This window comes from Rissa tridactyla, chromosome 4 (genome assembly GCF_028500815.1).
Source record: "Rissa tridactyla isolate bRisTri1 chromosome 4, bRisTri1.patW.cur.20221130, whole genome shotgun sequence".
Lineage (NCBI taxonomy): Eukaryota > Metazoa > Chordata > Aves > Charadriiformes > Laridae > Rissa > Rissa tridactyla.
Window position 1 is genome coordinate 78,055,469 of NC_071469.1, and position 24,730 is coordinate 78,080,198.

Below are 24,730 nucleotides of genomic sequence, written 5' to 3' on the forward strand. Positions count from 1 at the left end.
TATTTTGCCTCCTGTCCATGACTTAGAATAGTCAAAAAACCCACGTAAGTGCTGCTCTTTGCTTTGTTGTAGAGAGAATTCCATCATATTTAAAGTCAAGTCATAGGAAATTCTGATTTTTTAAGACATGTTTGATGGTTGTGCTCAAAGGAATAAAAGGAACACAGATAAAGCCATATTATCCATTTCTATAAACTGAAAATATTGAAATAAAGAGAAACCAGCTCCAGATCTTTCTCTTTTTCTCCCTTTTTATAAATTCACATACAGTTTGTCAGTACTTACTTCGATCAAAAATGTCCACTCCTCACATACGCCACAAAACACAGCGATCCATCCCAGGACAGCGTATCACAAATAGAGGACGTGTCAGTATAGAAGACTGAAAGTCTCAAAAATTGCATTATGCCACAGGAAGAGAACAGGCTTATGCCCAAACAACGATGTCATTTCTACCTATAGTTGGAGAGTGACACTTCTAATTTATCTGCAGCCCTTTTATCCTTGGAACAATTGTATTATCGGTCTTTGGAGAACTGCTGATCTCTGTTTTCAAATCACATCTTGTTGAACCGTCCCAGTGATGTCCTTTGATATCATCACATTAAGAGAAATTAACTCAGGCACAGATACAATACCAACCCTTTGTTCTTCAATCTGTGTTGTTCTATCAAGGAAAGGTGCACTCCGCACACCGTAGAGGGATTTCTTAGTACCTATGTTAAATAAAAAGCCTGAGGGAAGTCAGCAGAGTGCACAAGATGTGGTCCATAAGCTTCCATGAAAGATGTAGCTACTAATTTAACTCTGGAGCTCATGTAACTCAGTACTCAGTAACTTTGGCTTACGGGTCAAAGTGTATCCTCCCCCGCCACCTGCCTAGAAGACAAGCGTATGCTGCCATCCCCAGATCCCACAGGCTTTAGGGAAAGCTAATGAAGAATGGAGAATGCCTAGCAAACCCTCAAGAGCTCTGTGGATCATGGTATGTGACACTTTTGGATTCACATGCAATTTTATTCAAAACCTCCACACGCCCAAGGAAATTTGGCTTGAAATCTTAAGGCAATGGTCATTCCTATAAAGTTTGAGAAACCTGCTAGTTCTGATTTGATGGGAAATGCACCTAAATACAGCCACGTTGAATGATTCTTAGTAATATCCCTCATTGGGAAGGATCCTGGCATATGTGACAGGATGAAAGTTCTACAGAGCCAAACATCTTCCCATGCTTAAAAGTATTTATGACATGGCAATCTAATTTGACAGTGTGTCATGAAGATTATTACAGAACAACGCACAAAAAATGTTCAAGGTGATTTTTTTTCATTCATTCCCTTTTATCTCTCTTCATCCTCCCATTGTGCTACACTTCTACCCCTGAAAATCGGTGCTGTAAGTTCATGGCAAAAGATCTCCAGAGATCATCTCCATTGTTTAGTGCTGGCAGGTGTTGAACCTTTGGGAAGACTACAAAGTATTTTCATTTAGCCTTAGTTAAAATTAGTCTCTTGTGCCTACTTCTAAATGATACACCTCTCCAGGTATACTTCGATTCCTGATTATCACCTCCTTGTGCAGCGGAATTTGAAGCGACCTGCTTCCTCTAATTGAATGGGAGCTCTATTCGATCACCCTGTCCTTTAATTTAGCTCTCCCACCTAGAACAATGGGTGATTAACACAAGTCAAAACAAGCGCAGAAAGGAAAAAGGCAGCACAGCCCGCCTTGGTGCAGCTGCTCAACTCCAATGGTTGCCTGCTGTGTAGCAGCATGTTACGGTCACTGCCAAGCCTTGATCTTCTCTCTCTCTGTGTCAGTACTCCAAGGATCCATCCTTTAAGCAGCACAGATCACACAATTACACATTGTTGGAGAACTTCAGTGTCGCTTCTAAGCAGTACAGATTCTGCATCTTGAAACAAAAATGAATTAAACAGAAACACATAAATGATGCTTAAAGTATTGTTGCTTTTATTTTTTATTCATACTGCTGCTTCTGTTACCACCAATGCTCTTTTTTCCCCTAAGTTATTGAAATGCTCATCCGCCTAGTTGTCAGACATTTCAGTTTTAAGGCTTTGGGTTTTTTCATTTTCATCTTGATCCTAATGCCAGCATAATATCTCATCAAACCATACCTTTCTTAGATCAGAATGTGTTTGAATTCTTGCTTTAAGAGAGTTGCACTTTGATTTTGGAAATTATCCCATACTTGTCAGCATATAATTCCTAGAAAGTTGTTTCGATGCAGTTCATTTTGATGCTGGCCCAAAGGCATATAATAACAATGAAATGAAACTCAATGATTTAAATTACATTGAATCAGGCTTAGGAAAGTGCATGTGAAATATTAGCATTGATAGTGACCTTTTCAAAACCAAGTGGAAAAAAATACATGATTTAAGAGGGGTGAAGCCATTAAGCTGTGTAGAATTTACTTCTAAAAACTTATAAACTGTATTGGAGAGCAAGAACGTTTCTGTTGATGCTAACTACAAAAGATTGCAAACAAATCAGTTGTCCAAGTGCCTACGCAGATTTCTGCACAGTCGGTAAGGTGCAGTCTGTCCCAGAAACTTTACTGTCCCAATCTTGCAAAGATTTAACCACAGACTACTGTACTTCTGTATACCAAGGTATTAAATCTTTCTGCTTTTAAAGTATTATAAATAAACGTCACGGTTTTCCTTTCCAGTCTCTGAGAGAGTGTATAACACTGCTTACTCGGGCCCAAACCAAAGACCACTAACAGCAGTGTATGTCTTTTCCTTACATTAGTAGTCTTTGCATCAAGCCCTTGATTTTTCTTTCAAAACCTGACAGACATATACTCAATTTCATATGTACATAATATGATTCCTCGGGGTGCAGGGGGGAGAAAAAAAAGTCTTTCACCTCTGGAGACAAATAACCAGGTTTGTAAACGGACAGGGTTACTTGATAGTCACTAGTTAAAATTAGACTCTGGATACCTGCTATGATTCAGTGTTTAGAAAACAAACAGATAGGGTTAGATCCAAACAAAGGATTCATTTTAATAGTAAACATATTTAAGAGGGTGCCTGTGTAAATGTGAATTGTTTAGGGGATGGATTACCATTTTGCATACATTTTAGAGCTCTGAGAGAAGCCATTAAGGGATTAACACCTCCGATTTATGAAAATGCAAGGATGATAAAGAAACAATAGGGGTGACAGCATTGTGTAAACGACATTGATTCATTTCAGAACAGGGCTGTTAACTGCTGGAAATGAAGAAATAAATGGAACAATGGATAGATGCTTTTACCAGCTTGTCATTAATTAGCAGTGAGCACAATTCTTTTATTGTCCTTTTTGAAAAATACAAAATTGGTAGGAAAATACAAGCACTGAGCAAATAGATTACTCTGTGTCACTAGGCTGACATCTGCATTTCCTTTCTTCTCTAATATATTTTGTTTTTCAAATGATATCGAACTTTTAGCCTGGCAGCAAGCCCAAATTTGGCTTCCTTTGAAATTCCTAAAAGGATGTGTTTTCATCCTTGAAACCGTACCGCTTTATAAAAGCGTATCAAAAGCACGGTTTGAGAAAGGGTTAATAAATGTTAGCGCATCCCCTGTAACACAGCTTGGAAGCACAAACAACAGTTCAATGCACTATTCTGCTGACCTATTGCATCCGATCAACTGTGGTTTTATTTCTAGCAATGCCAGCAGGTGGGAACTGACAACATGTTTCTTTGGAATCGTAAAGAAAGATCGTCTCTGATGGAGAATTAGCTGGAAGTAAGCGAGGTTGTTTGGCACAGATCTAAGCAGGGACAATGCTTGATTATGGCTATCACTCTCCAGCTGCTGTCAGAATGTTAAGTTTGCTTTCTTGAGGCCTGACATCTAACACATTTCTTTTTCTAATTAGTATCTGGTACTGTAAGATGCTGATATTTTACTGCATGTCAGTTGCGCAGGGCTGAAATACATCAGTGAACTCAGAGGTGGGTGTGGGCACTAGGAATTAGGTTTTTTACCTCTCACGGTGAATTTAAAGCATCTCTCTGTTTTAAAAAAAGCTATGTGGATGGAGAAGTTAGTGTGTATGAACCTCCGGTGGTGTTGCCCGAGAAAGGATGCAGAGTGAAGCTGACAAATCAAATATCAGCTAGGCAAAATACCCTGAATGCTGGTTTCATTTTCATCATCCTACTCAGGCAATATTCTGTTCATGAATATTTCCTCATGCTGGCAGCAAAGCAGCGTGTTTCCCAGCTGCAGATGCAAGGGTATGGGGGTATTTCCACCACACTAAAGCAGTAGCAGCAGCCCTGCCCACCGGATTCCGGTAAATTAATTAAGCTCAGAGTCATTAAAGACTTGCCATGTTGCCACCTGTGTAATGACATTGTAGGTAAGGAGGAGTCAGGGTTTTCACCTGAGGCAAGTATTAAGCACAGCTTGACAGGAGCTGTGGAGGAACTCATGTGTGGATGCAGGTGTGACTGAAAAATGAGATCGTAGGTATAAATTCAGCCAATGCTCAGCAGAAATCTGCTCATGCTTCTTTACTGCCAATCCGTGAAATTTTGCTCTATGTCTAAGTGTGTGTAGGGCTTGTTTTGGTTTGATTTCTTTAAGTTTTATTTTTCGGGCTGAGAGCACAAGCATTATTTCATAAACCACTTTAGCATCCTGAGGTAAAGGTGAGAGTGGTTTTCATCTGAGATGAAGGCAATAGTTTCTCACCTTAAATACACGTAATAGATTTCATCAGAAACTCTGGTTGTTTATGAGAGAGGCCTCTTCAGCCAGCAACAAGTAGGTGAGCTGAATCTTTATTTTTTTTATTGCACAAAAAAAGATGGATTGGTGTTCAGAAGACCAGGGCTAATTTTTCTTACTGAAGTGATACCATTTATTAGATGGTGCCTGGGCAAGTCACAAAAGATATTTAGGAAAAAAATTGCCAATTTAATTTTTGATTCTTGCTCAGAAGTTCCTTACAAGTTTGTGCTTTTTAGATTGAGTCTATCCAAATTTCAATAATATTCTTCTAGAGAGAATAGGCATAATTATTTTGTAAAACTATCAACCTTAGTAGTATAGCTCCTGGTGTTCCAAAGGTGTTTACACTAATTTGGGGCACTTGCAGTATTTCAAGTCACAACATTAATAACCAGTCCTCACGCAAACAGTCAGGGCACACCTTGCTCCAAGCTTTCAGCAGCGCTGGATCTCTGAAGTGCTTACTTGCAGAGTGTTTAATGCAATTTTCAGGAATGAAATTCTGTACCACAAATAGTCTTTCGTTTGCTTCTTGGGGAAAAAAAAACCAAACCTTTTTTCAGCATCAGAGCTAAACGAGGCCTTTATTTGTTGCACATATAGTTTATAGATCTACAATTATTCTATTATATATGTCTATCCTTCACTCTTTGTTTGTCAGGAAGGGCCTCCTTTTTTATACATGCATTTGACTCCCTCTGCTTATAACTAATCTATGTCTCCAACAACGTTTAAATTCTGGTATCAGGTTGACAAAGAAATGGGACACAAGGCTGTAAAGCTGTACAAAGAGGTGTTTAGCAAGGTTGCGTCCTACCTATAGCAGAGATTCTTCATCATATGTGAAAGTCATTGAGGCTCTACAAGGGTTCCTAGAATTATCTGTAGAGAAGAAAACAATTGTAAAGGTCCTATTGTGGTAGAGCACTGAAGCACATGATTTACTCTCAAGCTGCAAGCAGTCCCATTGATTTCAGAAACCAGTGACATGCAGAAGGTTAAACATGTGCTTGGCTGGGTTCAGGCCAAACCTGGTATCATTATTCTGAATAGTTTACAGCTTACAAAAAACTTTTAATGTTATGTAAAAAAAAAAAAAAACAACCACCAAAAAAACCCCCACAAACAAACTCTTGTAAAGATGTGTTATATTTTAGGTCAGGATGTAAAAGAACCAGCTCTGGTTCAAAAATAAGTTAGTTATTTTTGCAAACACAGTAGGATTTTTTGGCTCTCGCTGCCGTAAGCACAGCAGGGCCCCTGCGCATCATCCCTTGCAAGGCGAGACATGTACCGCCGTTCTATTAACTGTCCCTCACAGGTTGCCTATTCAACTCTTCAAAGAACAGTTGTAGAAAAATCTCCAAGCACATGGAGCTAAACTGTCAAATACAGGATGGAGGTTTTAAGGACGTTATGATTAACTTTGAATTCTGAGTAGGTGCAATTCAGCATCTTTCCTGAGATTCATGTAAAACTCAGGTTTGAGGAATATATGAATTCTGGACTCTATTCTCTGCTACATTCTCAGAGGCAAACTGCCTCATGCCAGTGGAATAATATGTCGTATATTTAATGTGTGTAACTCTGAAGATTTCTGCAGAATAAAAATTCCCTGTCTAGGCGAGTTATAAAGCTTATGCTCTGACTGAGAAAAAAAAACCCTGAACTCCTAGAAGTGTAGAATCTAATCCACAAAAGGGAAAATGAAGTAAGATAATGAGCTCTCTGTGTGTTTCTCTTCAATTTCTGTTTCAGTTTACTTTGTTTTGTAACTCGTGAGCACTAATAGTCTTTATAGTTAATTCACCATCTTTAATTTCTTTCATATTGATTATGATGAGATTTCAGATGTCTCCTATACTGACTTATTCTCTCCTAATTTTCTGAAAGGAAGAATATAATACATAGGCATTCTTATTCTGCACTTCATCACTATGCATTCATCAGTTCTCTGTCAGCAATACTTCAGCAGTATGAGATTCTTAAGTTTCCAGAGAAAGACCATATAGCACAACTTCACTAATTCTTCCATGTGTTCTCTTCCCTTGACAGGTTATTGAGAAATTAATTTTGTATAATTAACGCAAATACAGTGTCCATAGCAGGTTTAGCCAGGGTTTTGGACCATTTGCTTCCTCAGCTCTGTATTAAGAGCAAACCTCTTGTTTACTGTGATACTTTGGAGTTACATCAGGCTGTGAAATATGTTTGAGAAGACTATCCCAAAATAAAGGGATCTGATTGATGGAGTGATCCATAGTCACCCCCTGAGCTGACATTCTTACTGTACAGTGCAAGTGGGCTAAAAGCATTCGTAAATGAAGTTGCTATGGAATAGCTCTTCTGAAGGAATTGCTTTCAGGAGCTACTAGTAATGTCTATGCTGGGACTTAGGGGCTGAGAAGACCTGATTCTGGTGAGAGTCATTCATGGCTTATCTGGCTTATCTTGCAGAGTGCATGTTTTGGTAATATGAAAGTGCTGGGTGAATGCCAGAGCACTGTGAATTTTGGAGGAGCTTCTCTTCCACTTGCTTTGGAAGTTCTGTTCTGTAATGAGAAAATCAATGTCGTATCCAGCTGATAAAGGGATGGGGAAAAACATAAGGGGAGGGAAAACATTCAAAGGGCCCTGTTGAATCTTTCATGATGGAAAATGGAAAAAATCCATGCTTTGATGCCTGATGTTCTCCCATCTATGAAATAAAAGAGTTCTGAAAGTTTTGGCCGTGTTTACATTCACACACTTAGAGTTTTATTCATGTCCTCATAAATAAGTTATCTTTAACTGCAACCAAAAAAGGATCTTGTACAGTTTAGTACCCCTTTATGGTTGACATTGATTTAAAACACTCCATAAGGGGCACAGGACTGCAGGATCAATTAAAAGTAAATGCAGTCATGAAAGTTACATGAAGTACTGTCTGCCAGAGCCTCGCAGACACCGTTCTTCTTATGGCTGTTTGCCACCTTAGGTGAACAGAAAAAAAGCAGCTATATATGTAGTTTATTTCATACTAGTTGGTGGCCTTTTGACGGGAAGGCAAAAGTGCCTGACCAAATCAAGTCTTCTCAGATAAAAATCTTAAGCAGTTTTAAGAAGTTTTTAACTTAGTCTGTTAAAATGTTTAGTCAGGTTTCTTTCAAAATAGCCACCAAATAGGAATGCTGACTGGAGGGTCTCACCAAGGCAGGTCATAAAACATATTGTTGATCACTACATTTGTGCTATGAAAATCAACAAAACCAAAAAAAAATCCAAACAAACTCACACTAGTGTTTTCAGCTCTTACTAGTTCCAATAGTTTCTGTTCATGACCTTAGATATAAAAAGAGAGATGAGTGTAAAATAAAGTTTGTGTCAAATGGGAACCAGCCTTCCCATGTAACCTTCTGTGGGGAAAAGAAGTCATGACGGGTTTTCTGTTGTCCCTGCACAAAAAGCCAGCAATTCCAGCTTTGGTGAGCTCGTGAGCTGCACTAATTTGACATTCTGGTATAATGCTCAAAAGGCAGCAAGTAGAAAACAGGGATGGTAATTTTAGATGTTTTCACCTGTTCCACTCCAGCTGGCCAGAAGCAAACTGTACCCTGCAGTATGTTTGTACTGTGCTACAAATGTTCACCATAGTCTACATTTGTACGGTGGGTTTTGTAGACTCCACACCCCATGCCACCCCCCCAAAAAAACCCACCACATAGTGGTAAGAAACCCATTATAAGTTCTTCGAGCAATGGTAGTATAATGTCTTTTTCCAGTTGTGGGGAGTTTTGTCCCTAACGGCTGTCTGCGTGAAAAAAGGACATAACTTGCTATCACAGAGTTACTGTTGGGAAAATGCTGGAAGGGAACATTCGGCAGTGGTAGAGTCTGGACCAGAAGGCCTCCAATGGCCCCTGTAGTCCTAATTTTTCTGTATATGTTAACATTTGAATGAAACAGGAAATCTAAATTAGATAGTGCAAGAGATTGCCATCAGTTTTTGAAATACGAGCTTCTAGAATGTGTCTGAGATGTCAAATTTATGTACTCCTTGTCCTGACATAGCATTTTTTTTCTAATCTATCAAAGATAAGGATGTATCTGTGCAGAAACTGGAGACCAATTTGCATCGTTCCTATGTAGATGCTGCTTTGTATGAACTTTTAAATAGGTATATATTTTTTAGATATGTGAAAATATTTTTTTTACTTAATCTCTCAGGTAACATTTTGTTCATTAATAAAATCTTTCTTTTAGTTCTCCCAATGGTAGATGAAAGGGATAACTGGATTTCTGAAGAGTTAGTGCTTGTTACCACAACTATAATTTCTTGCCCATGAGCCCATTCGCTCATCTCTGATCTGCCAATATTTCTGTTGACATTTCATCGCAACTGTTTTACCCATTTCTTGAGAACATGAGAGAATCATCTGTGAAATGCCAGTTCGTTGGCAAGCTGTTTATTTATACTGCAAGACTGAAGTGTTTTGTAGCTGAATTCATTGCAGGGGTCTCTAAGTAGTGGCTGGTTACTAAATCCCTGGTAAAAGGATGCTAATAAAGAGGTTGGGCTTGTATTTGTCCATTTAATCTTATGTTGAGTCCCAGTAATTTCAGTGATACATGACGTGGCTAGAATCAAAGTGAGAGGTTCAACACAGTTTATTATCTTTATCAGTAAACCGCTGTTTATTGTATTACAGAAAACAAACCACTGGGTAGCTATAGGATAAACATGTTTAAATCTGTTCCCCAGACTATGTGGTACTGTAACTTCTATGATAATTAGAGGATGCATATACTTAGGTTAATTGCCAGCTAACAATATTAAGTTGTTGCAGTGTGGTACAATATGTGCCAAGAAAATCCTCTACATTTGTGTTTTCTACTGCTAACACAAATACCTGGGCACTAAACAAAAAAAATACACGTCTGAACTATTTCCACTCTCCTCCTAAGGAACTGTATTTCAACATGTGGTGTCAATAATGGAGAGTGTGCAAGAGTACCTTCTCTCTGTACTGCCTTCGTATTCTCTTTAGATTGTTGATATTTATGGATAATAAGTTCCTATGGAAAACACGTTCAGGTGGCTTTTATTTTCTTGCTCCCCTTCGACTTGTCAAAACAGTTACATCTGTGTCAGTCTATCAATTAAACATTGCTTTTTCCAAGCAAAGATAGTCCAAGTTTGGACACCTTTTGGCATGACTGGGGACTTTTGTGCAGCCAGGTGCCAGATAAACAGGCCTGGCTGTAAATAACAAGTAGTTTTCAGTCACCGAGTGATGGTGTTACTCCTCTTATAAGTCACTATAATTGTATACATGTGCACTGTTACAGAGACATTTATTCAGTCGATACTTGCTCAGAATCTTAGTGTCATAAATATAGGACTTTTAGAGATTTATTTTGATAGTTTGGCAACTCTGATAACATAATGCAGTAGTTGAACACAGTACGTTCTTTGGAAATTTGTACGGATTTTATTTAAAAGCATAATAACATAAATAGCTCTGCATGTCATACTTTGACAGCTTTTATGAGATCAGAAAGAAAACTTTTTTACTTCATCTTTGTAAACAAGAACTTGTTTCCTAAATATTTTGCTTTTGGACTCATTCACTTCTAGTTGGGAAGGGGGGAAAAATTCTCAAATTATTTCAGATAATTCAAAACTCCTGAGAAAAGTAAAGCCCAAAAAAATCTAATAGTTTGTACCAATCCGATTTGGGGGAAAAGCTTAATTGACTTCACATCTGAAGCTTGTTTTAATATGAGGAAGACGCCCCGACTGGGCACTCTGGTGAGTAAGAGCAACTGCATATCAGTCTGACATCCTCTACCAGCTCCAGTCATGGTCAGTCGTCAGTGCCTTAAGGAAAGCAAAACAAAAACCAGAAGCCAAATTATACATCAAAAGGGAAGCAGTTTCTTCTCCTGCACTGCAGGCAACCAGCAGACCACCTCAGAATGGGATTCATATACTGTGTCAGAAAGAAACAGTCAACAAACAGTCCTTTCAGTCTATACCACCCCGTATCTACAACAACAATCCGTATAGCCAAGAACTCATATTACAAATTTATTTCTTAAATGCCGATTTCAGGCATAGAGTCCTTTCCAGAAATCATACTAAACTTGTAAATAATCTTTATCTTTTTTAACCAAGTGATATATACGCAGAAATAATTGCTCCTCTCTGTGAGATTTTGTACATCAATTGAGTGATGCACTATATAGCCAAAGCACAAGCTGAGGTGGAGACTTTAAAGATTTGTGTTTTGTTTTTTCTTTATTGGGAAGAAGGGAAAGGCTGGTGGCTTGAGATCTTAGAATAGGATTTTGATTCTGGGGGAGAGCAGTCCCAAAAGAAAAGATCTCATCTAGACAAGCTCAAGCCACATTAAGAGTGTTGAAAGCTTCTAGACATTGTCTTGTAAGGGATTTTTTCCACCCATCTTGATCAAATAGCACAGCATCATCTTGGATATCTGCATCTCTTGGGGGGGGGCGGGGGGCAAGTGCCCTGTACTTAGTATTGATATATCTGAAGCTTGTGGTGTCCTAATGACACCTTGCCAAGTGAGAACATAAAAAAAATTGGAAATATTTTCTGTTCAGATGTATTTCTGCTAAGCTAGCGTGAACATACGGTGTCATTCTAAAAACACTGAATTTAACAGAAAAATTGAGTTTCTGGGTAAAATAGGGGTTACAAAGAATTAGTACGAATATGGGATAATATTATTAAGGAGCAGTTACGGAGTGATGCTCTGGCATTCTTAAATCAGTGTTAGCTTACTGGTGTTTAGAGAGACCCAGCATGAGTTTTGTGATCAGCTAAAGGACTGGTGAAGCATAGATCAAATAACAAATTTTATAGTCTGCTATTCAGTAGGTCCAACTTTGTGAACCAGATATTTAAATTGTCTCTGATTTCAATGTTGTTCTGAAAGACTAATTGTTAAGAAATAATAGTACTTTTGTACTAGTGAATGTATTAGAAATATTATAAGTATTTAGAAGTAGTAATAGTATTTTTGTTCATGTCTGTATGTAGAACAAATGATTGGAAAGAAAGGGGTGATCTATGGTGCTGGAGAAGGGTTCGTGTTGTGTGCCGAGCAGCACTCGATGACTGATGATTCTGATGGTGTTTGCTATTCAAAGGTAATTCATAGCACAGTACACATTTATACTCAGTTATAGTGTTAATCTAGCTGAATAATGTGTACCTTTACACGAGTATAGTTTTATTTTTCAGTCTGATTTTGTTTGTTTGCTTTCAGCTTTGCATAATTAATTAAAAAGTCTGGTTAATGCAAGAGAAACAGCATGTCCAACTGTTTCTCACAGATGTCAATTGAAATGAGCTATCAAATTAATGCCATATGACAATGACAGTTTTGTAAATCATCCTTTGACCTGATTTGCCTCCGAAAGAGTTTATGCCAAAAATATTTATTTTAATACAGGCGCATACCGACCATTTTTATCCCACCCACAAGCAATTTATCCTCGAGTCTCAATGCAGAAATAATATTTGGAATTAATTGGAAGGTTTGCTTGATAAAGGAGTTTTGACTGCTAAATCAGCCAGTTCCAGAATCAAATTTTTACTGTTAGGGAATATATTATTATATTCCCTCTACTACTACTAACAGCAATCTTAATGATAGCTACTGCTTACCTTCTGTATTATTAGGAATAGGGAATATTTCTAATTGTTTTCAACAAGCAGAAGCTTGAGGTCACGGATCAACTAGTGTACAGCCATGAAAGTGCATTAACTCATGGGCCAATATTCTCATTTAATAGCAAAAAGGCTCTATAATATTTTTTTTGAGTGAAATTTCCATGTTTCTCTCAGAGTACTTAATTCCTAGTAAAGGAAAACATTTTTTAATGAAGCAGAAGGAATGTAATCATAAAATTGTTCCATTTCTTTTATGGAAGCTAAAAAAAATATATATATAATTAAAAATAACATATGATCATTAATGAAAAAGTCATTGTCTGTCCCTAATGCCAGACTTCTTGCTTGACAAGAAAGAAAAAGGAATTTGGCATATTAAAAGAAGCTGTTTATTGAAAAACATTAAATTATACTTGAAGTTTCATTTTCATGCATTATATGATTTAATACCATCCTACCAAAGAAAAGAAAAAAACGTGTCTGTACCTTTTTTGAGTCTTTATGGTGAAGAAAGAAAGCGGGAATGGTTTGGCAGATATTTTAGATTGTTTGCTTTAAAGTTGGGGTTTGTGCTTGTTTTTAACTTAGAACTATCATGAATAAGAAACAGTTGTTTCTCTGTTTTTTTTCCTGGAGGATCCCTTTGTCTCAAGAGGACTAGAAAGGAATCTTTCACAAAGATTTTCTCTCAGTTGTGGTATTGCTGATGTCAAGCATGCAAAAATCGTGAGTCAGCACTCCAAAAGTCACGAGACTGCATTAAAAAAAAACAGTGATCTTTTAAAATATATATGCGGCGCTCTTTTTTGAGCCTTTATGGTAAATGCATGGCATATTTTTATACTTCTTCTGCAAATGGAAATCTTATTTTTCTAAACAAAAGAAGAAAAAAGAAGAAACAAATGAGCTGTCTGAAAAATTTGCATGACTCCCAGAAATGGGTTTTTTGAAGAAAGTTTGAAGCGTTACAAACGTTGCAACGTAATTGCAGGTGCTGGCAACATGGCAATTATTTGTGAGAACTTTGATCTAAATTGAGGTCAATAAAAACAAATGAAAAAAACAATTGAAAGAAAAGCAAAGAAACCTTCCTCCGCATTTCAGAAGCTTGGGCTGCTGTAATACCATTTGTTCTGCAGTCCTCCCAAGAAATCCTCAAGCACCAATTCAGAAGAATAGGCCTCGTGTCTTTAAGGTTAAATAAAAAGACATATACACATCTGATTACCAGATACAAGATATAGTCAGATAATGACAAATAACACTTTGATTTTGGCAAAAAAAGAATAGGCAAACTAGTGCAGATGCTGCTGTTACAAAGATATAAGACCTTTACCACAGTTTAAAAGACAAAGACTATTTGAATCTAGCAACATGGGTTCTGGCCAGAAAAAGCTACAATTCTTTTTAAAAATGTCACCTCATTCACATTCAATGATCACAGAAAATGGAAACATTTTAAGGAGTAATTGTAAACATCTGCTAAAGAAAAAACGAAAACATGACTAAGACAGAAATGAGCTGCCAACATAAAGTATTGTGTGAACAAATCCACCGGAAAAGCACCATTTCTGCGGATGGGTTCTATTTGGAATGTGAAAAAATTGATGATTATAAAAAAAGATTAGAATCCACCTAAAAACATTTTACTTTAGGTCAGCCTGGGCGTCTACTCAAATATCAAGGAATGTGGCTACACTTGCGTTTCTGCATCAGCTTCGGCCCCTGCTGCTTCTCCTGCCTTGTTCCAACAGAGGCGTTTGCACAGGCACAGTGAACTGGACTCGAACTAATCTAACAATTTCTTTCTTTCTTTTTCAGCTGGGTTATTTTTCAACTGGATTAGCTAAGAAAAAGTCAATGGCAGTGCAGATGGCGATGACAGCTCATACAGGAATGCTGCTAGATTTCTACCCATTGCCTTGAAATACTGATTTCCAACTTCAGTGCTGTAATGACAACATAAATGAAGGTAAATCAGATCCTTCTGTTCCTTAGAAAGTGTTCTCCCAATCTGAGGCTAAGAAACAAGTGGAAGGCATCTATAGCTCTACACCTCAGCACAGCGTTTAAAGTTGTGGAGCGGTTTGCAGGACACAGGGCTGCTTTGTAAGATCTATTGACTCCAGCACAGAGAAACAGACTGACTGAGTTAACACAGAAGAGAAAGTAAAGGTGTGAATTGCCCAATTTTCCAGGTATAACTGTGCCAGTTAAAGATGTTTCCATGAACAGCTCATAATGCTGATTGTAGACATACAACTCCACGTGTCCTCTGGCACAAGTGATCACATGCACATTTTCTACAACACTGCAGGCAGCCTGGCTTTGTTCAAGTCATCTTTTCTTAATGCCAAACATTACATCTATAAGCGGCTGTTCTGATTGAAAATGTTTTATCACCATCCATTGGTAGAAGCTTGCAACTCTCCCAGTTCTGCTGGCTGACCATTTGAATTATTCCTAACTTATCCCTTTCTGTAACTGGGGGAAATCAGCCAGATTACGTGCGGCTGTGCTGGGTTAACAGGTTCATGAGCACAGGTGTCTTGCCTCGTCTTCCCATGCTGCAGCTTTCCCTGCCCAGAGTCTGCTGACCTTCCAGTCTCTGGGCAAACAGCTGATACTTAGTCATCTTTTTTTGTTTTTCCCCCCACACTTTCTTTTTATTCTTTTTTTTTTTTTTTTTTAATCTGGATTAACCTGCTGTTTGAATTCGCTACATTCCCATAGGAATGCCTGCCCTTCTGCGGCACAGGGGGCAACACTGGGGAAATAAATACCTGCTGGCAAGGTAGGTGTGATTCTTTGCTCCATTGGCAATGCCAGTTTGAGTACAAGGCAAATCATCGATTAAAAAAAACCCAGGACCACAATCTTCAGGGTTGACCAGAATTGAGAATGTGAAAAGGAACTTCCAGAAAAATGGCAGTTCTGGGAAAAGTCTCCTAGAGACCTTGCTGATTAGCTCTCTAAAATAACTTCTGCAATTATAAGAACAACAAAGTACTTTGATGTCCATGACTTATTGTAGTTCATATTTGGGCTATGTGCTGGTTATATTACTAATTTGTAGGAGCTTGGAACCCTAAAGAAAGACTGTGATGGTGGACGGTGAGTGGTATTTAATGTTACATTTGTCATATGCTCTTAAATCTCAAAATATGTATATAGGTGGTGCTTGGGGAGGTACACTTTTGCTGCTGGATGTCTAGAAGTATTAGGTATGTGGAGACCTGAGGACTCTGAGCAGGTTGCCTCCATTTGGGTGTCAATTGAGTCTGTGCTCTGAAAATAGAGCAGGAAGCCCAATTTCCTTAAACTCCTGAGCAGTCAAAGCCAAATACTCATGAAAAACATCTTTCTAAGGCATTTCCTTGGAATATGGCACAGAATTTCAGAAGATGTATGGCAAGTCTTTTTGAAAATCTTAAAATTTATGAAATATTGAACGTGTACTTTCAAAGTGCATTTTTTTGGTAGTTTGGTAATGGAGGGTTGGCTGCTGGTTTTAGCCCATGGCTAGGAAGACAGCAACAGCCCTTATATAATAAACTAGCAAAGAACCAGCTTTTGACATTCTCACAATGAACTGCAAGCAAACTAGTATTTCCTGAGAATGTTATTTCATTCTTTTTATCTAGGTTGAAAAACCCAAAACAAGACCTACTTCTCACCTCTGGAATCCCTGCTATTACTAGAAGATGATTCCACATTAAAGAGTACAGGTAAAAATAACATTTTTGCTTGCCTTTAAGGAAATGAAAGCTTCTAGAGGTGCTGTAAAACTAGTAAATCCTATTAAACTGAGATTGTCATCCTGAATACTTGTAGATAATAGGAAAAGAAATGGGGTTCAAACCTACCATTTTAATTAAGTACCAGCCCTCCACGTTCATGGTGTGCTGCCTTCATTAAAGCCATAGGTCACAAGCCATGATACATTAAGCCCGGCTTTAGGCTTCTATTACCGGATCAAAATGGTGCGATGAAATGATGCTAAGTATTGAAGTGAACGAAAGCCACCCTACCCTGTTGGTTCAAAAGTCGTTAAAAAAAATTTTGACTTTTTACTTGCAGGCTTTATGCGTGACTAGAAACCATCTTTGCAACATCTATTTTTAATCCTGTTTAAGTATTGCTCATCATTTTTGTCACAGAATGAAAACTGTAGATCTGGCAAAAAATATATACACAGTATGCTTTGGCTGGTTTCCTAGAGTTGCCGTTGTAAGCCTATGACTAAGAAATACTGATCATACATACTGAGGAAGTATTGATCTTAACAGATCTGTTATTAACAGCTGTGGAACCAGCTGTCTAAAGATACAAGTCTTTTTTTCTCTGCTGAGTCAATTATACCAGTCTAAAACTTGGTCTACTGCTCTGTCTCCTCCTGACATATTTGATTATCCTATATAAAACACCAGAAACTAGAAAAAGATAGCCGAAGTAAAAAGATTAATATTCTCCCATGGTCGTTGTATTCTGAGTATACCATGTCTCAAACCATGATTACAGGCCCTTTTCCCAACTTAAAAATATTTGCATTGTAGAAGTTAGTTTAAAGAAAAATGACTAGTTAAATAACAGCTGAATCTCTCAGTGCTGTTCTGTGTTTCTCCATTGTCTCTCCACTTTGAGCTCTGCTCTTATCAGATGGAAACCTGAAGAATGTTGGTTTTAATCACTGATTGTAAATGTGACAACCTGTACTTTCAGCGGTGGTATTTGTTAGTTTTAGGGAACAGAGATATGGAGAAGTTAGAGGACAAAATAAGATACCTATGTTCCTGCATGGACTTCAGTGGGAGTCCCAGAAACTGCCTGAGGGTACAACCTTTTTATTTTCTAATCATTAAATTTATCTGAGTTTTATGAGCCAACTACTTTTTTTTGGTTAGGCCTAAGTTAATGTGAATTACTTCGTGTGCATCAGCGGTGTTGTTCAGATACACACTAGCACAATTAACGTGGAAGTGCGCCTGCTGGACAGTGTTGTTACTAGGGCATTGCCACCTTTTAGACACAGTTTAGGAATTTAGCTCAGTAAAACACACAGTGCAGATATTATTCTGACTTCATATGCAGACACTTTGCTTAAAATACGCAAAATTAATGAGATGGAAATATTTTTCTTCAGGGCCATGATGGACTTTTTTCCAGTAGGAAGGAAACAAAACTGGAATGTGACTGATGAGTCAGAAGGATATCAGTCTTTGATACTGTCTCAAAAAGCTTGGAAATGGGAAAAGTGACAGCAGAATACAACCTTTTTATTTTCAGTACTGCAGAGTACTTCATATCTGAAGACACAGGCTTTGGTTTTCCTTTTGCTGTCTTAGTTCATTGGCATTGGACTGCAAAATGGATTAATTCAACCAATAGCATTAATGTGGCTTTCAGCTCCCCCGTAACTAGCAGAGCGTCTCCTTTATGCTAACTGAATCTTCTCCCAGTTTCAATGGGCAGTTTTAGTTCATGGGAGAAGAAGGGATTGAGCACAGTTTTCTAGCCTGAGCTCTTTACAGCAGTGCTAAAACCCTGCGGTTGGACACTAACACCATCACAACAGTGACACGTGGAAGTCTTTCCGCTGGTCGGTGGCACCTTAGTGTCTTCCCCAAGGGTTCCGCTGCTGCACATGGGGCTCCCAAGGCTTCTAACGCTCCCGTTATTCATATGCAGCCTTAGTATAAACGTGACATCGATATTAACGGCAGGAACACATCACTCTGGCTTTGCTTTGGAAAAACTGGATAAAGGAAAATGACATTTCATACACAAAGCTGACATCCAGAGACTTCATATAGACCCCAAATGTCTCCCTAGGTTTGCTTAGGAACAAGATTAGGGATGGAGTTTGACTCTTCATCCTGATGATGCGGAGCTGTTTGTTTGGGGGTTAGCTTTGGTTTGTTTTGGTTGGTTTTTTGTTTTGTTTTTTGGGTTTGTTTTTTTTTTGAAACAGTTAACTTTAAGGGGAAATAATTATAAAAGGTCTACATGTTTACTTTTAAACACAGCATTTTTTCCACTCTGCCCCAAGTCTGACATTTTAATGACCTGCTTTGCCTTGGTTTTTACTGGCAGCATATATTGAAGGGGTATTTTATGTACAGTTTTAACATTTGAACAACACAGCTCCGTGTTCTGTCACTCTTTTATGTTGTGGAAAATGTCTTTTAAGTTTTTATTTCTTTTAATTGCTTACTAATTTGAGGGCATTTTTGCAAATGTCTTTTGAAACTTCCAAATTTATCATTGGTAAGGGTTATTAATTTAAGAAGAGCGAGCAAAGTAAAGGCTGCATATATTTTCACTCAAATTACTATCCTAAATGACTCCATGGGGGGTTTCTTATAGGGGTCACTGAAAGGCAGAAAGGAATGTTTTTACTTCTTTGCTTTGTCACAAAAATTAGGTTACAGGGCTATAAATGCAGGTAATACTTTTTATTACTAGATTTTCCTCTGTAATGAATATAACATTTCTTCTTTTCATATAACGATACCCACTGAATGTCTTGGTACTTAGCATGTTTACTCTTACCTTTAACAAGGGTCTAAAGTAATTCCCCTTTAAAAGGCTCGCAAGCAATCTGAAAGCAAGAAAGAAACCCTGTATGGCAGGATCGCTGCTGGAAGTGGGAGATTGAAGGGCGACGCTGTCTTGCCCACTGCCAACAAGCTCATCAATAACACCAGTCCTTGAGTGGATGAGGTAGCGAGAAGGAAAAACTACAACTGGAGAAGTCACAAGTCTGAATCAGAAAGACCAGAAAATTTTGCAATGCAAAATACAAAATTGGTCACACATTTTCCTGCTATAAAAACACATTGCTCTGCGCCAGTCTGCCAGAATCCACATTTACGCGATTCTCCAGTTCCAAAAAAGACTTAGCCTTGCTATTGCTTTGAGATTTGGGCCACATTGTAGAGCTGGGAGAAGCAGCTCCACCTCAGTGAGGCTGCGCTCTTTACCAGCTGATCCAGCGAGCGTGCCAGGGTTGTTCGGTACGACTGGGCTCCCAGGGCTCGCTCTTCAGGGGATTACACCTCCTTCCCAGCTTTGCTCTTCAAGAGGGCATTAATATTCTCCGAGAGGCGGCCGCTCGTCTGTAGCTCTGTAAGGCCAATCTACTTTGATCTTAGCCTCAGAAATAGAATGATGAGGGATAAGAGTTCAAAGTATAAGAAGAAACTCAATATGCAAAGAATGTACCACATCTTAATAAGTAATGAGAATTCCCTCCATTTGTTGCTGTTGTAAGGAAAAATAGTTTAATATCTTTATGGGATTAAGACTCCACAGTACTTTGCTAATGAGTGGCCAGAGCTATTAAGATTTTCCTTATGTCTCCAGATAGGCTGGCAAACAAACATCAATAAACAATGGCAAGTCTAAGACTGGCTATTAAGATTTTGATCTGGCAAGTATTTTATTAATGTGGCTAGCATGTTGCGTTATTTTGATTGTAGACCCAATAGAGGAAATATATAACACAGAATTTCAATCTTTTCCTTACAAGCAACTTGAGGATTAAGGAAATTACCAGTAATGAATGGCAGGTTTTTAACAAAGTTTATCACAAATGACCCCGGATTGTGAAGTGTTTGCTATTCAAGCAGCCGTAGATGGACAGGAGATTCAGAAAAGTACCACTGAGGACAGAATTCCTTGTTTTTTACTGGTTCGCTCAGAACTGAGGAGATATCATTCACATGAACACTTAGCCTGCATAGCAATGACAAATACCAGCAAATTTAGCTTTCATAAGTGTATTTGAGGAAGATTAGCACACACCATTCAGTTCAAGTTTTAGTTTTTAGGTTAGCTGCCTTTCATATTAATCAGCTTTGTTTTTTTCAGGGCTGCCTTTTCTGTGTAAGAGCAGTGGGTGAATGCCATGTTTAATAACCCCTTATACCGACTAATTCCTTTTTCCAGCAATTGTGTGGTTTCCAAAAAAATTAAATTTGTATAATTGGAAGAAGAAATGTAGAAATGAATGCTGTTTGTCCTTAAAGTGCTAGAGCAGCTTATGTTTCAAGCAGTCACGTAGCCCTTTCAGGACCATTTACTGTTCCTCAAATTCCTTTCTGTTTATTTTTCCAAGTCTTATAAGTATAGTAGGATTTAAGGTCAGCACAAGATACTTTTTCACTTGATCAGCTCGGATGCTAATTGTCACAATGAAATATAGCATGCTAAGTACGGTGAGATATTTCACATGCAAATTCTGATTTCCTGAGTGAGTGTGATGCCAGGGATTACTCGCAAGGATTTTCATCAGGTCAGTGTTGAAACCTTGTTTCCTTATTCGCTTTTCGTGACTGATAAACAGCCATGCCATCTCTCTCTAGAGTCAATCCAACTACCTAGAAACAGGTTACTAAATTCGCTGCTTTACAGACAGACAGCCATTTCATTTTCCTGTCGGAAAATGTTTGAGAAGTATCAGTAACTTGTACAATAGAGGCCAAGCATGAAAAACTTGTCAGTCAAGAGAACCTCACCCCATAAATGTCCCTAACAGCTCTTTCCTCTTTTCTGATTTGAAAGGAGAGTAACTTTAATTAATTTATTGGTCAGCATCTGTTTAACAGGCATATGTGTGATGGGTTTCTGAACACACCTGGTCTATTTTTTAATGTAACCTCCAAAAAGATTTTGATCTTATTTTTAGCTTTAACCTTATAAAAATGTAACAGCACAAAGAATTCTTACAGTGACTAAACTCTTTTTTTTTTTTTTTTTTTTTTTTTAATTTAAATCCCAGTTTCAAAGGAATTTAGCTATGACCTGGATTTTAATTTTCTTGGGGATTTTACTAATGCTGGAGGGGGAAAATCTGGTACATTTTCAGCATATTAAATACCTGTTTGTGTCAAAGTAGTCATTAGATTTCTAATTCATTTGATTACAGTACAGTGATACAGCAAGGAGTATGTCTGGATATTTATCATCTTCTGCTATGCTATCATTAGAATATGATTTCTTTATTTTCATTATTGGGACATGCTACAGTAAATGCACCTAAATATCGTTCGATTTTGAAACCACTTAATTATCCTGTCATTGGTGCAACATTATTCAATTTTACATTAAAATTGTTTTCCTGGAGACCTAAGCTAGATTCAAATAAACTGTTCATTTTTGGCAAACAGAAAGAAATGGAGTCCTTGTAAAAATCAGACTTTGGAGTGAGGAAGTTGGCGATTTTTTTCATTAGTTTCATAGGGCTCATTGTTCCTATTCTGGAAACTTTATAGCTGCAATCACCTACGGCTAGAATCTGATTTTTACTGAGGTGCTATAATAATTACACTAAGTACTTTCTGTTTGTCACTGACAAACAGCAATCCTTGAATGTCACTTAAGGAAAGTAGAAACTTTTATATTGTGGATTAGTTTCCAAAACTTCATGGTTTGAGTTCTCAGGAATAAGTGCAAGCTTTTCATTAAATAAGACCAAACCAAACAAAAAAAAAACTACCCTAGGTTTTGCATCTAAACAAGAAATCTCTCAAGCTCTTGGACATACTCATTGAGATGTTCAGGGCAGTGGGGAGGAATTTATGAAAAAGAACAAGAACTTGCAGAAACTTTGAGTTTCTTAAATAAAATATTTTGCTAAGAAACTTAAATATGACTTACTGAGAACTGAAGGTTGATAAGTTTAACTAAATACTGTAATAGCAAAACAAACAAACAAAAACCTTTCAGTTCACTGGTGGATTAGCAGTTAATACTCTGAAACCCACAAGCTACAGCTATCTGTGCTGTTATAATCCAAAAGAAGAACTCTACGTTTTGTGTTTTTCAAAGGAAGATCTTAATCACCTCTTTGTAAGCCACCAAACCCCTTATTAAAAGTCTGGGCCCAATCCTCCCTTGAAAGAGTGGCCCCAGCGAACTGTGGTCTTTGATCCTAAATTGAGAACAACTCCTCCTGAAGGTAACAGTATGTGATTAAGGACTGCAGAATTTGGGCCACTGACATTAGTGAGACTGGATGCTGCCGTTTAGTAAAGAATAATTTCATAATATTAAGGACCGTTCTTATGTTTGGTAACTGTATTCCTATTAACTCTTCTTCGTTATTTATTCAACTTAAATAAGATGAACAATATTACCTGGTTGTCAATTTTAACATTAATCAGTGGAAACTAGAGTGAAAATGACTGCAGTGATTTTTTTATTAACTTATGTTTATTGCATAAATACTATGTAATGTAAAAACTATTAATGATACAGTTGCTGGTCTTGCTCTTTGATGTCATATTTTTTGAATAAGTTACTAACAATCTGAATCATTAAACTTAATTTTCTGTTAACATTAACTCGGTCCCACATGCATACAAATTGTTTTTCTGTCATACTAAACATGTCCGAGTGCGTGCGTTCAGCAAGGGGACATGGAGAGCTGGGACCAGCCACCTGGTTGGGCCTGGCACAGGGTGCCGTGTCCTCCAGTGGAGGGGGAAGGAAATGGTGGAACATTCTCCCCCAGCTCTTACATACAAACAAGGGCAAATATAGTATAACATTAACAGCTGGGCTGTTCAGTTAACTTCTACAACCAAAGCAGAGAAAAAGTCTCTCTCCTAAATGGATGAGGACTTCCCCCATCCTTGGGGACTGGGGAGATCCCTCAACTGACCTGCACGTTCTCTCTGTAAGAATGTAGGTAGGAGTACTACCCTGCAAGCTTAGGGACGGTAATTTTTCTGAGGTGGGGAGGATGTCTCAGCTGGATCAGTTTGCTTCTCTGTAACTTCAGTTTATCTGCAAAACAGGGCATTGTGACAGCTGTGATACTGAGGTACCAGGAACATCACTTGGGGATTTAAAAAAAAACAAAAAAAAAAACAAAACCAAACAAACAACAACAAAAAAACGCACCAGACATTTAAGTTGCTCTTGTGAACTTTGTAAAAGGCTTGCAGTGGTACATCGCTGATTTCAGATTTTTGTGTTTGTCGCAAATAGGAAATGTTGAAAGAACCTGGAGCTTAACAGCTTAGCTCTTTCCTTTGAGAGGAAATAGAATTAGAGCCTGCATGTGCTTGGCTTATACTTCATAATACATTTTATTATTAGAATTATAAATTAGGCCCCTGGGCACTAAAATACAGCATAACTAAAAACATAACTAACCAAGGTAAATTGATGCCTGCCCTAATATATTTTACCATCACAGAATACCAGAGACTGCCTCTTGCTCTGAGCCCCCCACTCTTAAGTGGGTCTATTGGCACCAGTATTATACCACTATAACTAGTCTAGGACTTGAATCTGAGCCACACTCTTGGTTTCCATCCATTCATCGGAACTGGAGAGTCTTGTAGGTTTTTGGCTGACTTTCACCTTCTACAGGTGGTGGAAGCCAGCCGCAAGTGTGTTTGTTCTCATTAGCTGTACAATAGTCCCTGAACTTTTCACTGCTGGTGATGGAAGAGAGAAGAGATTATCGTGTGTGTGTGGTTGCACATCTTTCCACGCTGGCATTTAGCAGCGTTATGATTCAGTGGTGCAGGAGTCAGTCTTTTGCTTAGCATTTTCCATAGCATCAGCAGTCAGAAAAGCTCTGAGAGTGATACAGCCCCATTTCCTTGATATTATGCAGTTATCTAAAGTTGTAAAAACGGGGGTAGTAACGCTACCCCACCAACTTGTGCTTGATGACTGTAATCATGAATGTTTCTGAGGAGAGACAGTTATTTGAATCAAATTGGTTGCCTTCTTTGTAACTTCAGTTTATCTTGTGAAAATACTGTCAGAATAATATGTGCTTCCTTTATAACGAAGAAGTTCTACTCTTGATCGATAGGACTTACATTTCATTTGTCAGGTTAATGAATTATTAGTCTTCCAGGTTTTTTTAGTACATTTCAGTCTCTTTTTATGCAGCAGACAGCTGTGACAAGGCTGAGGTGGAAAAGTAGCCTAAGCCTTGGTGCTAAATAGGGACTGGTACTCTTAGATTGCACTGGGTGCTCCTCATATAACTAAGGTGCAGGTACTTAGGCTAATGCCCACACCTGTAGCCAGAAGTGATGCTGGGAGAGTGCCCTGGTACTTGGGCTTGACAGTATGAGACAGTGATTAGACCTGGGAACTCACCGTAGCCCTGTCCAGGGCTGGGAAAGGTGTCCTTTGCTAGCTGAAATGTTGCATCTGTACAGCAAAGAACCTTACGGACTTGTGTTCTCAGAAGCTCAGCTAATGGGGCTTTAAAACCACAGTATGGGACTGATCTCCCTGCGTGTCAGGA

At 38.2% G+C, this 24,730-nt stretch overlaps 1 long non-coding RNA gene across 1 annotated transcript in view; it reads left to right on the forward strand.

The window, feature by feature from the left end:
* The window catches only part of LOC128908790 (uncharacterized), a 115,475-nt gene that overhangs the window by 81,293 nt on the left and 9,452 nt on the right, over positions 1–24,730 (forward strand). Inside the window, exons 4-6 of the long non-coding RNA XR_008466097.1 lie at positions 14,272–14,422; positions 15,184–15,244; positions 16,095–16,178. This is a non-coding gene — a long non-coding RNA (uncharacterized LOC128908790). The remainder of the gene's footprint in view (positions 1–14,271; positions 14,423–15,183; positions 15,245–16,094; positions 16,179–24,730) is intronic.